Genomic DNA, 19,127 nt, shown 5'->3' on the forward strand with positions numbered 1-19,127 from the left:
AGCAAAGGACTCTGAATTAACTTACTGATGAACTAGCCCTAAAACACCACCTACCCAATAACAGAGAAAAAATTACCAGGTTTTCAAACATTACACCCGGACTAAACTACAAACAACCAACCATCAAAACACATTTACTAAATAACACCTTAACAAAGAATTAAATCCACTGGAGCTCAAAGTAGCACGCTTGAAACAATCGAAAGCTATCAAAAAACAGCTTTCCATATTTATACAGACGGATCGGCTTTCAAAGCTACCATCAATGCTGGTCTTGGTGCCTTCCTGGTCCTCCCTAAAAATAAACACTTTGAGATAAGCACACCCTGTGGCGATTACTGCTCAAACTTCCAAGCCGAAATTGAGGCAATTACCATAGCACTTCAGACAGTGGAAAACAAATTATATGAAGGAATGCAACCACCATCAGATATTGTTGTCTTTACAGACTCCCAATCTACTCTGCAAGCACTTAACAGCAGCACCTCAAACAGCCCAAGAGAGTTGACAACACTCATTGTGATAATCCACCAGATGATATCAAAATTAAATATCAATATCACACTACAGTGGATCCCTGGACACATTGACATCATGGGAAATGAAAAGGCAGATAAGCTATCAAAGGCAGGTTCATCTATAGAACAACCAGATAGACCTGTTACCTCACCCTAAGGTCAATCACAAAGAGGAGTGGCTCAACCAATGGGCATCAGGAAACACAGGCAGAGCCATGTACAGAGAAATGACTACGCCTAACAAACTGGACAGTACTAACTCCTCTCCCGCAAAGAACAATCTACAATCTTCCAACTAAGAACAGGACACACACCACTATTAAATTACCACCTGAACAAAATAAACTCCACACAACTACCCCTTTGCAGACACTGCGCCCACCCCTTTGAAACCGTAAACCATATCCTCTTTGAATGCCCCTCCCTAATCCACCTTAGGCAGACCCTACTTCCACTACAGCCCAACATAACCAACACCCTGTACGGCAGTGCTGAACAACTGAAGAAAACAGCACACTTTTTTTCCTTGGCACAGTCTACAAAAGAGCTCACAGCAATAAAGCTGGCTAGAAGAAGAAGAAGAAGAATGTGAAAAGTGAAATAGAACTAACAGTATTGAGATATATGCCTGTAAATGTGCAGCTATTTTATAAACTTTGTTTATTTTTTATTTTGCTTGTTACATTTCTTTCTTATTAGAGGCTCAATGTATTGAGAAACTATATTGTGATCTTATATTTCTGTATTACAACATTGTTTCTTTATAAAATCGACTTGTCAGGATGTAACCTTACAAAATGAAAGCTTTAATTCATTCTTCTTCAAGCCACATTTATGTTGCTGACTTTTAGGCTCTTTAGCTGCCCACTTTTCCTCATTTAGACCTTGTGATTTATAAGACAGATGATGTATAGGTCATCTGTTTATGTGGCCCACAGTTAATGAGGGTATCATGTGGCCAGCACAATGACCAATGGCCTTTACATTTCCCCAACTATTTCCAGGTGCCCATTACAGTTTTGTGGACTCAGGAGCGCCCTTAAAATCCTGAAATTAAAAACCCAGTCATCACTCGGATTCAAACTCAAGACCCCTCAGTTTGAAAGCCAAGTGCTTTACCACTTAGTCACCACAACCTGTCCCATAGAAAAAAATGTGCTGTTTACTTTTTAGCTGTTCTACACTGCCATACAGTCTTGGTTATTTTGTGGTAATTGGTTCTGTCTGCGATGAATTAACTTCTGTGAAATTTCTTTTATTAATTCACTATTGTGTTTATTATATTTCTAAGTAAAAAGAGAGAATGGTGTCAAATCATGTCTCAGTGGTTCAAGTGTAGTTACATAAATAATTTAGTGTTCTTGCTACAAGTCTGGAGCATAAAATTGAAAAAATTTCAGAAAGTCAATGAAGTCTCATACAAACTAGAAAATCTTGATGAATTTTATTTTTATTTAATGTACATAATCCAGCTCAGGCTTTAGAAACAGTGTTTCTTGTTTTAAGCACCAAAGAGTTGTTTTTTTAATATTTGGCATGTTCAAGAGAGAAAAATATTATGGGGTAATAGCTTGAACAAATTTGCTTCTTTAATTTTTTGTTATTTTTTTGTTGCCAGTTTCAACGTGACGCTAAATGCTGAAACAATGAACAATACATACATATAGCATATGTGAAGCACTAGGGTCCACATTTTTATAAGAGAAATTAGTGAATTATATAAACACAATAAGGGACTGTAACAAGCAGGGCAATAACCAGTAACCCCAGAAACAGTCATGTAATATGTATGCATCATTCAGTTTCGAAGTGAGACTTTTCAGTTAACCAGGAGATTATTGCAAACTTCATTCAAAGACCAATGTCTGAGTACCACTCATGGAATCAAATTTTTAGACAGTCTTACTTACATGAGGTTAAGTGAAGAAACATGAAGTTAATCTTAAAAAGAAATTTAAAACAAAAATCTAACATAAAATGGAAAAAAATCTTACAGTATGTGCTTTGTCTTGTTAAATGAACAGCCAAAAGAAGCAAGCAAAAGCTTCATCAGCTTGACACCACATCAGGTCCACATCTTTTAGTGCTGATCCCTTGATGTACATGACTCTATCAGACCTCTAATAGAAGACTTGCTTACTGGTTTCCAACTCACGGGGACACAGCAGAATTACATCTCTATTCTTGAAAAAAAAAAAAGATATATAAGGTTAAGCATTCTGATAGCTGAATTAAACATTTTTAAGTTTCTTGGGTTAAATTTTTTCTTTACAACTAATCAAGTTTTCAGTCCAATTTCTTTTGAAATATAGACAAATGGTCAACATCTTAACAAACTATATTTATTACAACTGTTTCTTATTGCCTTAAACTCAGATTACTCTGCTAAGTCATTGGTTTCCCTTGCTGATTCAGGCAACCCATATGAGATAGGCATTAGAGTTTAGTGGACTCTAAGGCATCCTTGATTCCAGAAGTTCAAAACACAGTCTTCACCTGTATTTGAACTCAAGATCCCTCAGTTTGGAAGCCAAGCATTTTACGACTCAGCACCCATGCTCCCAGGTATGTTTGTAACTAAGTTTTATTACATGGTTCCCTGGTCATATGTTATGCACTCTGGGATCCCCACCACCCTAGAGGAGGTTTGGATTACTACATAAACTTCATTTTTCAAGGAACATAAAAAAAATCTTTAAAAGAAACACTTTTTTTGATAACTAAAATCAAAATTTTCAACTAATTAATTAATTTATTTATTGCTTTTATATAGTGCAACTTTCATGCATATAGCATGCTCAGAGCGCTTTGGCTCAATCTCATTTGTGGACCAGTAGGGGGTAGTTATCTGGGAGAAGGTTTTCCGTGCTGCCTATCTCAAGCGTACTTAGCCTCTAGATCCCACATCTAAAGGCAAAGATTAGTTTTAGATACTGATGAAAATAAATATTTATAATGTCAAATGGCCAAGTCAAATACATGCCCATGTGTACCTTTCTAGATTATTTGTGTATAGTTAAAGAACAAGGTATAACTAAGAGACATTACAAAATATTATTAACTTAGCTTCATAATGAAATATGTATATGATTGATTAATAAGATTATGGAATACATTAAGATTATTTATTTGATAATGCCCAACTATATAACATTACATTGAGACATGGTGGCTGAGTGGCATCCGAACCAGGGGAAGTTCTGGGTTCAAATCCTGGTGAAGACTGGGATTTTTATTTTGGGATCATATGGCACTTATGATTCCATCCAGTTCTAATGGGTACCTGACATTAGTTGTGGAAAAGTAAAATCGGTAGGTCATTATGCTGGCCACATACCACCCTCATTAACTATGGGCTACAGAAACAGATGACATTTACCTGATCTTCCCAATAGATCACAAGGTCTGAAAGGGGAACTATAAAATAACATAGCAAAATTATGAAATAACTGTAAAAATACTTAGCTAGATTATGAACTAATCCTAAAAATACTTAGACTAGATTATGAGACTTGAGTATGATTACCTGGCTAGGTATAAAAACAAATGCCAGGGAAATGGTTAGAATCATTAAGAGTCAGCCCAGCCAAATGTCAGAGGAAACATCTCCATAGCCAACAGTGGAGAACGTGACAACAGCAAAATTGAAAGACTCAAAAATGTTGAAGTTTGAGCTGCTGCTTCCTCTCTGAATGTGTTGAATAGTGCAGATACTTGAAGGAAGGAAATCAAAAAGAAAACTTAAGTTAACTCATGTAAACCTATGTATATTTATGTTTATTACTGACAAAAAAATAAGGCAAGCTATTAACTCAAGAAACTGGGTCAGAGAATACTTGGTCACTTAATTATAACTAATTATTTATTCAATTTAACTCACACTCTGTCAAAAACTAACTCTACAGCACAATTTCTAGAGGCTATATTTTAGATTCTGATAAAAAAAAATTTAGGCTATATTACATTTTACACAGCACTATATCTAGTCTAGGCTACATAGCACATAGACACACACAGATTTATTTATTATTGTTCTTTGGAATATACATATTATAATTAATAATTAATAGCTTTTATATAGCGCTACTTTCATGCTTATAGCATGCTCAGAGCGCTATGTTCCAATCTCATTTGTGGACCAGTGGAGGGGGGGGGTATCTGGGAGAAGGTTTTCCGTGATGCCTTTAGGTGCTTTGCTCAAGTTGGGTGTCGAACCTCGAGCCCACTTAATAGGTAGCCAACACAAACGTACTTAGCCTCTGGGCCATGCTTCCCAACATATGTCAAGATCTGTAAGTCTGTTAATAAGAGTAATACTATGTGTACAGAAACAATCAATCTTCTGATCAACACAAACTCGACAGACCCAGATTAGACATATTATTGATCTAAATCAGACAATATGAATAATAATAACAATTGCTAGAGTTCTTAATGTCAACATGAAAAAGCTAATGAAAACATTGCTGCTTATGTAATGTGTCTAGAAGAAAGTGGACTCTTCTAATAAAAATAGTCAAAAAAGTTTGTGATACTCGCTATAGCTCTGCATCAGCAATCGTACACAAAATAAAACTAAATGAATCTGAACATTGACACAAAGAGATGCAGTGATAAAGGAACAGCAACATCAACAAAATACAGATGACATCATATGTAGCATCCTCTTGAGTGATAGTTAAAAAAAAAACCAGATTAGATTTTGCTGTGTTATTAGAGATCACATTAATGTGAGACACTTGAGACTTATTTAAAGAGATAGGCAACTCATTTATTAAATGTTTTTGAGTTCAATTATTGTGCTTTGGAATATGTGCTTTGTAGCCTAGATATAGTGCTGTGTAATATGTAATATTCTGTTCTACAGAATCTAAAATATAGCCTAAAAATAGTGCTATAGGGTTAGTTTTTGATATATTATATTGAATTGAATACTAGAAATACAGATGGATGCCTGCCTGTTCATATGGTAATCGATCAGGCTGACTGTGTATTTTACATGTTTCTGATATTCCTTCAGATTTGAATTTTAAATGTATTTTATCCAAGCCTAAGGATTGCAGGAGATGATGACAGGCTGAGTTTGAACCCAGGACCATTAAGACCAGCAACCAGGCAACCATCCTGTCATCTAGATGTTGTTCCAAGTTTTAACCAAGCTCATCCTCTCGCCATCCAGCGAGAAATTTTGGCTTGGTTGAAGAAATGGTTATTTCTGAAAGATGCGATAGGGTTAACTGTCTGTGATAACCTGACAAATGTGACCCAGGCCAGTAAAACAGTTCAGCGTACTGTGTTGGTGTTCAAGGGACAGTACTGGTATGAATGTTACACATAAATATGACCCATGTGATTTTTGGGGACCAAACTGTCAGTCTACCGTGAAGTCGGTCTAGGGATAGTGAATCCTTGAGTGAAGCAGTCACAAGTCCAGAATGAGATAGAGAGAGAGCTTAGTATGGCAATTTTGAGTTTATTAAGCATTTGTAGTCAGTGTATCCTATAGCCAATTGTGTAGTATTTGATGTTATTTGTTTGTTTTTAAAGTACCACATTATTTTGGAACTCTTGTTGTCAAGTTCATGAGTTAGATGTGTTCTGTTGAGTAGTGTTTACAGAAGGCCTGTTAGAGAGAATCAGAAGGCTATGGCACCTTACCTGAAAATAAAGGCAGCTATCCAGAGAGCTGAAAGGGGCAGCCCTAACTACTTTGTCATATAAAAAACAAATACTGTTATGAAAGCTTCTACTCACAAGAAAACCTGGACAGATCTCAAAGGAAAACGGCCTCGGCCTGGAAAAGGACATGCAACATGCAAAGCCTTTATAGAGCAGGTGCGCTAGCCCAACTTACTGAAGTGTTAAAGAAATAAAGGATACCTCTTGTAGCCATACAGGAAACCAGGTGGAAAGACATTCTCAGAACTAAGGAGTATACTATATTTTATAGTGGTGGAAGCACTAACAACTTAGGTACAGGTTTTGCTGTAAAAAGAAAATGGCAGGTAATGTCATTGGATTTATACCTGTAAGTAATAGACTCTGCTCACTACCTTTTGAGAGGAAAATTCTTCAACATATTATTCATCAATGTCCATACCCCTACTGAAAATGCAGATGTTAACACAAAAGAAGCCTTCTATGATGGACTGGAAAGAATTTATGATGAAGCACCAAAGCATGACATCAAAATAAATCCTAGGAGATTTTAATGCAAAAATTGGAAAAGAACCAGCATACAGACCAACAATTGGCAAAGAAAGCTTACATGAATAGTCCAACAATAATGGCATAAGATTAGTGAATTTTGCATCAGGAAAAGGAATGTCTATCTGCAACACTAAATTTTAACATGAGAGTATTCACAAGGTAACCTGGATCTCACTCGATGGAACACCCAGAATCAAATAGATCATATACTCATAGATAAGAGACATGGATCGGATATACTAGATCAGAGGTGTGCAAATTACGGCCCACAGGCCACATGAGGCCCACCTAACTGTTTTATGCGACCCGCGCATACCTACAGAAATTAGGTGAGCTCATAGATTATACATATAAAGAATGCAAATATATAAAAAATAACTTATTTTAAATATCTATACTATATAAATTATTGAAATTTCTGATTCTTATCAGTTATGATGAAGAGGTGAAAGAAATAGTCTCTACACATCATTCTAAAAAGCCTAAACTAAACGTAGCGTAAATTCTTATTTGCAATATTTTAAAGATCCAGTCAAAGATTCAAACTCAGAGAAGTACTTGAAGATTTGGAAATAAAACATTCCAATGATCGGTACCACAGTATTGTCTGCTGGCTTAGCATAGACAAGATATTGAGAAGAATATACGATCTCAAGGAAGAAATTGTTATGTTCCTTGAAGGACATTGACTATGACTTTGCTACTAATATTTCTGATGAAGAGTGGAAGACTCAAACTGTTTTTTCTTCGAAGGTAATGCACATGAAATGTATGTGTATGCTAAATCTTTTCAAACAAAACTTTCCCATTTTTCCAGGCAAGCAAGTGAAAACAGATTTTGACATTTTACTTTGCTGAAAGGTAAAACTATTTCTAGTAAAACGGTTGAATTATTTGAATTCTTTGATTGTGGAACGGGCTGAATACTTTGAGGGGACAATGAAGTATATGAACTGCCACATTGGAGGACCAGATCCCTTAAGAACCAACACTCATTGAAACATCAGAAATAATTAGGACCACGAAGAATCACAAAGCACCAGGAGAGGACCAAATTACAGAAGAACTAATTAAATATGGAGGAAAAGACTTAAATTCCCAAATACACAGACTAATATCCAGAATTAGGGAAGAAGAAGTAATACCAACAGAATGGAAAATAGCTCTTATAATCCCAATACACAAAAAAGGATCCAAGCTAAAGTACTGCAATTACAGAGGAATCTCTCTACTAAATGTGACTTATAAGATCCTGTCTAGGCTTATAACTAAGAGGCTTGGAAAATACTCAGAAGAAATCTTAGGTGACTACTAATCTGATTTCAGATCAGATAGATCCACAAATGATCACATCTTCACACTAAGATGTATACTAGAAAAATGCCTTGAATACAGCATACCTATCCACCAACTCTATTTAGATTACAAAATGGCCTATGACAGTATCAAATGGAAATATCTAGACATGACACTCTACAAAATGTTTGAATACCTAACAAACTGACAAGACTTATACATATGACTTTAAATCACTCAAAAAGTAAAGTCATAATAGAAGGAGAACACTCACTGGAATTTAAGATTAAAAGAGGATTAAGACAAGGTGACTCACTAACTTGCATGCTTTTCAATTTGACACTGGAGAGTTATAAGAAATATACACATAAACACAAGGGGAAATATTACTAACTTTTTAAATACTTCAGGAGAGAAAATATGGGTCTACAACCAACAGGGACGATATACATCTAACCTCTACAATACCTTGCTTATGCCGATGACATTGCCCTATTGGGTAAAGAAACGTCTGACATTGCTAGTTTTTTCACACAACTAGAAGAAGCATCTCGACCAGCAGGACTTGAGGTCAATGACAGTAAACCCAAGTACCTCGCAATGACAAGAGACAATCAAAAAGATAGGACCATATATTAAAATCATAAATCACAAATTTGAAAAAATGACCCACTAACAGAAATAAAGGAAAGAATAGCGGGAGGCAACAGAGCATTTTATAGCACCCATCATTTACTTAAGAACAAAACAATATCAAGAGAAACCAAGAAAATTATATACAAAACCATAAGACCAGCTGCAGTGTATGCAAGTGAGACCTGAACGCTGACAAAGACTACCAAAAATATACTAAACACTTAGGAACGAAAAATTCTTAGGAAAATCTATGGTGCTATACAAGATGAAACAGGGTGGAGGACTTGTACTTACAATGAGATATATCAATTGTATGAAGACCCACAGATAGTGACGGAGATAAAAGGCTAAGGAGAGATCTGAATGGAGGGATGTGTTGAAGCCAGCTAAAGCCCTCCATGGGCTGTAGTGGCATTGGGATGGATGGATGGACAGTGTTTCCTGCAAAATGACTGAAAAATAATGACATTAAAACAAAAACAAAAATTTGCTCTATTCATATTTTACTATGTCTTTTAACATTATTTCTTTCAAAATAACTATTTTGTATTAAATAGGTTAAATAAGATCTAGATGTAGTGATAAATTTCATCATCTTGACATCATATATATGTGATAAATATACATGACTTGATCATCATATACATAAATCATACAGGAATGGACTGGATTTCTAGATGCACTAAGATTCTACATCATGCAACAATACAGGATTACAGGCAGCACTTTGGCTTTCTTACTGTCACTAATACCGTAGTCTTACTGTAATACTTGATCTAGATTCAGATCTAGACTCTAGTAGACTGTCCCTTACTTTACACATAGTCATAGTCACCATATAGATCTAGATATCATAGTTTGGTCAGACGTGAAGACCTCCTGCAGGAGGACAAGGGATGGGAGCGGGCATGGTTTGAGCCCATGACCATCAATAAATTCAAATGACAGTCCAGTGCGCAAACCGCACGACCAGGCAGCCATCCACAAATACTAGATCTAGAGAAATAAATATATATATAGAGAGAGAGATAGATCTAGAAAATAGAATCTATATACTAATAATGTAATATAGATCTAATATAATTATATAGAGTAGTTTATTTAATCCGGACATTACATGAATTCAGACACTAGCTGTTTTTGTTGTCATTAAATCTTTATTTTGATATTTAATATGAAACTAGCATGTCCATTTCCAATGATTCTTACCCAATTTCCTTCCATTTAGCTGTCTTTTTATGTAAGAAAAAAGAATTTCAAATGTCTACATGGTATCAGGTTTTTGTTTTTTCCTATGTTACCCGGATGACTTTACCTCTTCCTAGGGTTAAGACTATATTTTTTGGTTGGCTAAGTCTATGCTAATGAGCCCGGCAATACTTTTATTCTGTTTTTGGAGCTGTTTTATTTGATTCATAAGCCAAGTTGTTTTATTTTATACAACAAAAATAATAGGGTGTTTGAATTAAATTACAATTTTCTTACCCAAATTTATTTCAGACAGCCAGTTTTGGACATCAATGTTAATGATCTTATATTATATTTGTTTGTTTGTTGTTGTTTTTTTATAGAGAATAAATGGGCAAATGTTTGTAGTGAGCTTGGTACATTGAATGTAGTTAAATGCCTAGATCTAGACCTACTAGATAGATTTATAGAGAGAGAATATAGAGGATTCAGCTATTTAGGCAAGAATGGCTATCCTAACCTGTACTATACTACAAAAGATCATCTGTATTAGAAATGTATTAAATTAATAAACAAAAAACAAAAATTTAGTTAATATTAATGCCTAAATATAGAGACTGTCTGAAATAAATTATATGGTCTCCGGAATAAAATAATGTGAGTCAAATTTGTCTGCATTAAATGAAAACACACGGCCTCTTTGCCCTTAAATATAATAACAAATATAGGTTAGGGGTACAAATATAAGTAGTCATCCTTATTCTCCTTAAACTTAAACTAAAGAAGATTTTGATACTTATTTCTTTTCTATGTCGAACCATTGTCAAATAATGCGCTGTCAAAGTCAAACTTTGAAATTTTGGCCTATAGGTGTCCAAATAGCATAAACTACTCTAGATCTAGTTTATAAAAGATCTATTATAATTTATTATTATTTATATAAAATATATTACTATAGATCTAGACAATCACAATAGTCATTATTATCATAATAATAATAATAATAATAATAATAATAATAATAATGCCTGGATAAGTGTGGCATCATAAGCATTAAAAAGGGCAAGGCAACGAACACCAACATTGAATTTGAAGGCATCGAGGAATTGAACTCCGCCTCTATTTATAAATATCTTGGAATAAACCAGAATGCCAAGATAAACCATAAGAAATTAAAAGAGGACTTTCTTGGCAAATATAGGCAAAGAGTTAATAAAATCCTCAACACCAAACTGTCTGGCAGTAATCTCATCACTGCAATAAACAGCGGGGCCATCCCTGTGCTCCTTTACACGTTCGGTGTGATCAAATGGACTGACACCGACCTACATGACATTGACAGACTCACTAGAAAATTACTAACCAAGTTTCGATGCCTACACCCCAAGTCCTCCACCATAAGGTTATACCTGCCCAGGAAGGATGGGGGTCGTGGATTGCAGAACATCTTCAAATTGTGTAAGATGCAAGTTTAAAAAATACGATCAAAACTGCTCGCCTCCAGCAACAAATTAGTTTCCTTCCTACGGAAATACGACTCCGATGCAACCCCTCTGAACCTACACAATGCTGATGTCAATATCGGTTTGGACGACGTAGGGCATGAGATTCGCCAATGGGAAGAAAAAACACTCCACGGAAAATTTCCGGCTTCGTTACATGGGGACAACATCGACAAGACTGCTTCCTTAACATGGCTCAAAGCAGGTCATCTCTACCCTGAAACAGAAGGCTTTGTTACAGCAATACAGGACAGAGTAATGAGGACAAAAAATTACAAGAAGCATATCCTGAAACTCAATGTTGTCGACAAATGCCGAAAATGTGGAAATGTGGGCGAGTCGATTGAACACATTATGGCAGGATGTCCAGCCCTATCAGAATCAGCCTACCTAGGTCGCCATAACCAAGTTGCAAAGTTAATACACCAACACTTGGCTTTGACGTACAAATTGATCGGTAAGGACACTCCCCCTTATTATAAATACTCTCCGCAAGAGGTTCTCAAGTCTACTGATCATCTGCTGTACTGGGATAGGCCTATTCTGACCGACAAAACGGTAGATTTCAATCGCCCGGATCTGTTGTTCATCGATAAAAAAGAAAAAAACGCTACTATTATCGATATTGCCGTACCACTGTCTCATAATTTAAGAAAAACTGAGATAGAAAAACAAAGAAAATATGGGAACCTAGGCTTGGAGATTAAGCGTCTATGGAAATTGTCCAAAATAACAATATATATACCCCTTTGTTATATCAACCGAGGGGATAATAACAACTGACCTCACAGACACCTTCAAGGCCATTAACATTCCTAGGAACATCTTCGTTGCCTGTCAGAGGGCGGTACTGCTGCAGACCTGCCACATCACCAGAAAATTCCTCAGTGGAGACTGTTAAAGGGACTACGATGAATTTTGTTTCTCTTTAGCGAAACTCGACCCTGGCAGCGCCAGAGAATGACTACTCGTTCATTTCTAACATAATAATAATAATAATAATCTTTATTATCCATAAGGAAATTTGTCTTACAATTTGTGCATTACACCAAACAAAAAACATTATAACTATAAGAAACCAAAGTGTACATACACACCAGACTCACTCATAATTTACATGTGACAAAATTTATACCAGATTGTTCTTATTTAATGATTTGATTGCCAGGGGAACAAAAGAGTGTTTGTGTCTGTTTGTCTTTGCTATCGGTGTCTTGTATCTCTTTTGTGATGGTAAAATCACAAAATCCTGACACAAAGGGTGATTCTTTATTTCGAGGATCTTGTTAGCTTTTTTAGAGATGTTTGTCTCAAACAACTGCCCAAATGGGGTTTGTTTTTTGCCAATGATTTTGCCAGCAGCATTTAGGATTCTATAAAGTTTATTCCTATTTTTAATGCTCAGATTGCCATACCAGGCAGTGATATTGAAACTTAAAATATTGCAGATGTGAGCGTGGTAAAACATATCCAAGGCCTTTTCGCTAACATTAAATGAGGACACCTGACGCACCAGTAGTTATACTGGGTGATTTTAATAAATGCACCTTGAAGGGTGACCTACCCACCTTCTATCAACACATTTCATGTCCGACAAGAGAGAACAGAACTCTGGACTTATGTTATTGTAACATCAAAGGAGCATTCATATCTCGTGAAAAGCCACCACTAGGATCATCGGACCACAAAACAATACAACTGCTGCCTACTTACCTCTACAAAACTTAAAGAAGGAAAAATCATTCAAAAAAACGTACAAGAATGGACTCAAGACAATATTCTCAAACTACAGGGATGTCTAGACTGCACTGACTGGAATTTGTTTAAAGAGACCACTTCCAATCTGGAAGAATGGGTCGACGCAGTGACAAATTACATCAAATTCTGCGAAAACATGTGTGTCAGCACTAAGAGCATCAAGATATACCCCAACAATAAACCATGGGTCACTGCAAAAATAAAATGGGAAATAATAAAAAAGAAAAGAGCATTTATGAGTGGCGATGGACAGACAAGGAAAATTGCTCAACGAAATCTCAACGTCGTTCTTGAGGAAGGGAGGAGAAACTACCGCACCAAGCTGGAAGACTCAATTAATACAAGTGGCATGAGACAGGCGTGAGGCATCATGAACAAAATGGCAGGAGCACAAGTAAAAATTAAAAATAATCTTGCTACAAGAGACGAAAAAACATTGGCCAACGAGTTAAATGATTTCTATTGTCGCTTCGACACGAAAGATTTTAATTATCTAAGACTCAAAGCCCTTGAGGATGTCAATGTTAACAACTATTTTGAATTATACTATGACTATCTCACACTATCTGTCTATACTATTAGTCTGAGTATAGTCACTATAGACTAGTCACTAGACTACTTAATTATAATACTAAAATAGTATGACTATCTCACACTATCTGAGTATCTGTCTATACTATTTGTCTGACTATACCATCACTATAGTCACTAGACTATACTTAATTAAAATACTACTATTTTATACTATATTTTTTCATACTAAATAAAATTATAATATATAGTTAATGGACCTTATTCACTAATTGTAAACAAACAACATTTAGCCACGTGATTATCTATATCCTCTATTACTATACAAAGTATGCCATCCATAGTGGCTGTCACGTGATACATATTTTTTATTGTTTTATCAATATTACAATATAATGCCGTGGCTAAATGTGTTTATTTACGATTGGTGAATGAGGTCCATTAATATTATTTATACTATAATTTTATATTATATATAGAGTCTATACTTTATTAAATTATTATAGTATTAAATTATAGTTACACTACTAACTAGTTATAGATCTAGACAATGTAGTCATCTAGTCAGTAGATCTACTTATACACATTATAATAGTATTATACCATTTAGTCAGTTTAGTATAGATTTCTATAGATCTAGATCTAATCAATCTAATCTATCTCTAGAGATCTATAATCTATATATTATTATATTTTAGATCTAGTCTATATTAACCCTTTCACCACTAAACTGTCTAAACAGTTGTCAGAAACTATCTATCACCGAAGACAGGCTTAGAGAAGGGATATATAACTATAACTCTGATGTATCAGTTATTTTAAAAAATCAATTTTATGCCTAATTTCACAGGAAAAAAACTAATTAGATCTAATAAAACCTAACAAAAATGTCAAAAACATTCTTTTTAACTTTATAATAGAAAAAAATACAATAGACCTAGGGTTCACATTCAGCATCATTGAATGATATTATTATTAGATCTAATTATTATGATGATCATTCACTGATTTTTTCATCATGTTTTAAGTCATAAATAGGCCTGCACTGCAGAGCTCAAAAACATTAAAATATCACGTCATATTTAAATCTAGATCTAGTTGCCTTCCAATCTCCCGTTTCACTTTCACTAGATCTAACATATTCAATACTGGATCTAGATTCTAGATCTAGTATCTACATCTAATCTACTCATCTCTAAATTATAGTCTAAATCTAATCTAGCTGCCTAGCATCAATTTTTTTTATTATTCATTTTCACTACTAAAAAAAATCGTTCTGAACTCAAATTTGTCAAATGAGACAAATTCAACAAATTTATACAAATGGCTCTAGAAACTCTAGATTAGTCTAGACCCTGAGTAGACCTAGCCTAGTCCTAAGTCAATACTAAAGTTAAAGTAGTCGAGACCTAAAACAGTAAAACTTACTTAGACTTAGAGTTAGAGTAAAACTCTAAAAAATTCAATTGAAATTCTAAATTAAGTAAATTACTTACCCCAATCATTATTTATATCCATATAAACATTAATATTCCCATTAGAATCTTATTCTTTTAAAGCCTACACATAAGCCTAAATATGTTCCATTTTAAAGGCTAGCAAAAAAAAATTAATTTTCAAAAAATCTTAAAACTACATGCTGTAGAGATATAGATAAACATCTAAAAATAGCTTCACTATCGCTCTTCTAGGTCAGAGTTAGTAAAGGTATAAATTTGTATTTAAAAACTAGCAGTGCGTGCGTAAACGAAACAACCCAAAATCTGCGACTTTAGTCGGCGCCTTCGACATTGAGGTCACGCTCTAGTTGTCCAGAAGGGCGTCGGCGCCGTAGGCGCCATTATCCCATTGGTGGTTAAAAAGGCTTTTTTCTAACTACCAGGCCTGGACGTGGGGCTCTTTACCTCTGTCCTGTCTGAGGGCTCCCAACGGTAGACGGCCATATCGATTGACTGGGCCAGACCGGACCGTGACGTGTAGGCTACACAGCGCACCGTTCCTGGGCCCCACTCGCTACAAGTGGCTGAGAGCAATGCTAACTGAGGGGAGCTTGTCTCATATTCCTATACTAATACTGTAACCGCCACTGTTCCGTACAAGGACCGCCACTCCAGCTAACGGGACACTGATGACGGCCCCCTTGTGGAACGGCTTGACGGACTTTTTGGACTGGGTTCCGGGCGTTTTTTCCATCCCAACCCCCGAGTGAGAGAAAAAAACAAAACAAAAGCTCACCCAGGGAAGCCCGACCGGGCCTGGTTCGCTACACGTACGCTACTTAGACTATCTAGTTTCCACCACTAGACGTTTCCTCCGGAGGGCCACGCTGAGGCGACGGGTAGCTGGAATTTCCTCCGGCTAGTTGACTACCAGTAGCGGCGACTCCCGGCAACTCTAGTTGTCAAATGGTTAAATATTGACTCTATAGCTTGCCATGTTTGTGTTTCAGACGTCAATAAGATAAACTTCTTGCAGAAGTAATCTTTTTTGTAATTCATATTTATAATTTTAAGTTCTCACTTTCTGGTCTTCGCTTTAAATGCTCTAAATTTTAAATTATCTCGAATTATGTAATTTGAGATCGATCTAAGTAAGAAGGAATACTAATAAAACAAATATTGATCAATAGTCTAGGCCAGGCCCTAGACTATGCTGACATAGTTTGAACGTAGAATTTGTGTACGCTATTAACTTACCCACATTTTAACATGTTCAGATGATTCGTTTAAAAATGATAGATAAATTTAGATACAGGAATTTAAGTTTGTAATGAACATATTGGTTTTCAGAATACGCACATAGATTACTTTGACTGATCTTGCTCCTCGTCAGCAATGCAAATTACCTGGAACAAAAAAGTCTTTCAGAAGTACTGGATACACTATCTGGACAAGAATAGGAACATAAAAAAGGCAAAATATGAAAATACTTTTTAAAAAGCTTTTCTATGGTATGGGGAAGAACTCCACATTCGCAACTATAAATTTCAATATTGTAAAAGGAAATTTTCCCTTTCAGACCTTGCGATCTATGGGGCTGATGATGTTAAGGTCATCTGTTTCTATGGCCAACACTTAACGAGCAGGGTGTCATGAGGCCAGCACAATGACCAACCGCCTTTACTTTCCCAAATTAAGTCAGGTCACCATTAGATTTGGGTGGACCGAAATTCAACATCCCAGTCTTCACCAAGATTCGGACCCAGGACCCAAGGTTTGGAAGCCAAGCGCTTAGCCAATCAGCCACCACGCCCCAGTACAAATTTGTTAATTTTGTTGTTATTGATTCATGTATTTTCTTCGCCAAGGAATAATTGTGCAAAAGATTCACTCAACTTGATCCAAGAATGAGAATGGGTGAAATGACATGTTCAAACTTTTTACAGACAAGAGTTGGTATACGCTTTGTAAAAAACAGGTCTATTGTGTAAGTGATGTGGTTTTTTTTTTAAAGTTTCGGACACTTCTTTTGAAATGAAGATCATTCATTCCAGGCCAAACCTCATGCGTGACGTCGGGGGGATGACGTCATTGACGACGAGCATTGAAGTGCATACCACTCGAACAGGCAGCCACCAGGGGCGTAGATAGGAATTTTCTATCGTTGGGGGGGCCAGGGCTTGACCTCTCCTCTTTTGAGGCCTCAGTATTTTGCGTAATATTTTTTTTATGTAAAAAACACACCAATTTGGGTGCTTTCTCAAGTGGGGGGGGGGGCCGTGGGGATTTTCAAATACCCCCCCCCCCCATTTTTTTTTGTACAAAGCTTATATCAACTCTGTCTGTTTGGTCAAAAAGTTTTGTAGTTTTTTTTTTTCAAAAAGTATTTTTTTATGTTTTCTTGTTCATATATTAATTTTTAAGAGATGGGAATTTCAAGTCACTGTCCACTGAAGGAAAACCTAGATCAAAGTCAGCGCTATTGTGTCTCTAGTGCAATGTTTCCCAAACACTTCGCACGTTCTGAGTATTTAGCGAAACTTTTCGCTTATTTGTTTTTCACTTGGTGGCCTTAATATGGATTGTGTATGTGTGTGTTTATATTGTTACGATCTTCTCTATCAGGCCTTCTGCAAACACTGCCAACAACACAACACATCTAAAACAACTTGACTACAAGAGCTTCAATAAACAAAGTGGCGGTTTAATGACAAATTACATCAACAACAGCCAATAAACACAATTGGCTACACTAACTGAAATGCTTTTCTTCACAACAGAACTGCCTAACTAATCCCTACAAGTCTCTCTAGCTCGTACAGCTACATCTTCGAGGACTCTCAAGGTACTGCACAGTTTTTCTCTTGCTGTCCTGGACTCAACTGTCCTTTCTTTACACCAATGTTTCTCAAACTGTGTGCCGCGGCAAATTAGTGTGCCGCCGAAGATTTGCAGGTGTGCCGCGGGAGTTTTTAGAACGCCACACGTGCAGCGTTACACAGGTCTGCCTACTATTAAATTTTGATTTTACGTTGCGATGACATCTCCACTTGCAATGACCAGTAGTAGTAGTGGATCTTTCCATTACGACGGAAAGGGGTGTTAGCTATTCAGGCTATGGAATTGTCCACTATACATATATTATTATAATGAATAAAATGTTGGCCGCCTTAGCAGACGCACAGCAGTTCTCGAATTGGTAACGATAATAATAAGCGATGTGTTTCAAGTAAATTGGTTAGGTGTATGCTAATAATAACAAATTAATAATAAGCCTTATTCATTGTTATCCATGGAGAAATACGTTAGCAAGAATGAAACTGCGAAAGCGTTAAATGAAAAGCAAGGAACCAAACGAAGGTACAAAGAAGATTACACCAGATATGGTTTCATATCTTCTGAACCATTGCCATTCTTTCTGATCTGCAATGCAACTCTGTCGAATAAGACGCTTGTTTCAAGCAAATTGAAGAGACACTTGGAAACTAAATATCCAGCTGTAAAAGCGCAACCGAAGAAATACTTTTGAAAACATCAGGGCTCAACAAAATAAACAAGCTAAGACACTTACGAACTACCTAAAGCTGCCAGAAAAGGGATTGATTTCAAGTTGGATTTTCTATTCATGACGAGATCTGGTGGTTAATGTGACGTTTCTCTCTGATTTATTTGACAAATTAAATTCAAGGACCATCGGAAACCATCATCACTGCATCTTCAAACTGAATCATTTGGTGAAAAATTGTCTTTGTGACAAAGTAAAATCTCGAAAGGAGTCTTCGACTGCTTTCCTACTTACAATGAATGTGCTTCAACTAAAGAAATCACCCCCGAAATTCTGGACACTTGCAATCAGCATTGTGGCATTAATTTTCAACAGTTGGAAGTAATGAATATGGATGGGTCAGTTATCCATTTGGAAACAATGAAGCTACAAATTTGACAACTGAAGAAGCAGAGAAGCTCATTGATTTAAAGCAACGATGCCGTTCTTAAGTCAAGTTTTGCCGAGAAAAGCCTGGATGTGTTTTAGATTTCAATCAACAAGT

At 36.0% G+C, this 19,127-nt stretch overlaps 1 long non-coding RNA gene across 5 annotated transcripts in view; it reads right to left on the bottom strand.

The window, feature by feature from the left end:
- LOC129923325 (uncharacterized) overlaps positions 1 to 15,293 on the bottom strand; it is a 28,665-nt gene extending 13,372 nt beyond the window's left edge. For 3 of the 5 annotated variants that reach the window (XR_008775261.1, XR_008775259.1, XR_008775258.1), the window contains exons 1-3: positions 15,136 to 15,293; positions 4,045 to 4,231; positions 2,513 to 2,701 (exon numbers count right to left, since the gene is read on the bottom strand). This is a non-coding gene — a long non-coding RNA (uncharacterized LOC129923325). Of the gene's footprint in view, positions 1 to 2,512; positions 2,702 to 4,044; positions 4,232 to 8,954; positions 9,113 to 15,135 lie in introns of all 5 variants that reach the window. The other 2 variants (XR_008775260.1, XR_008775262.1) reach the window with 2 other exon arrangements.
- Between the last annotated feature and the right edge of the window lie 3,834 nt (positions 15,294 to 19,127).

Source organism: Biomphalaria glabrata, chromosome 16 (assembly GCF_947242115.1).
Source record: "Biomphalaria glabrata chromosome 16, xgBioGlab47.1, whole genome shotgun sequence".
NCBI lineage: Eukaryota > Metazoa > Mollusca > Gastropoda > Planorbidae > Biomphalaria > Biomphalaria glabrata.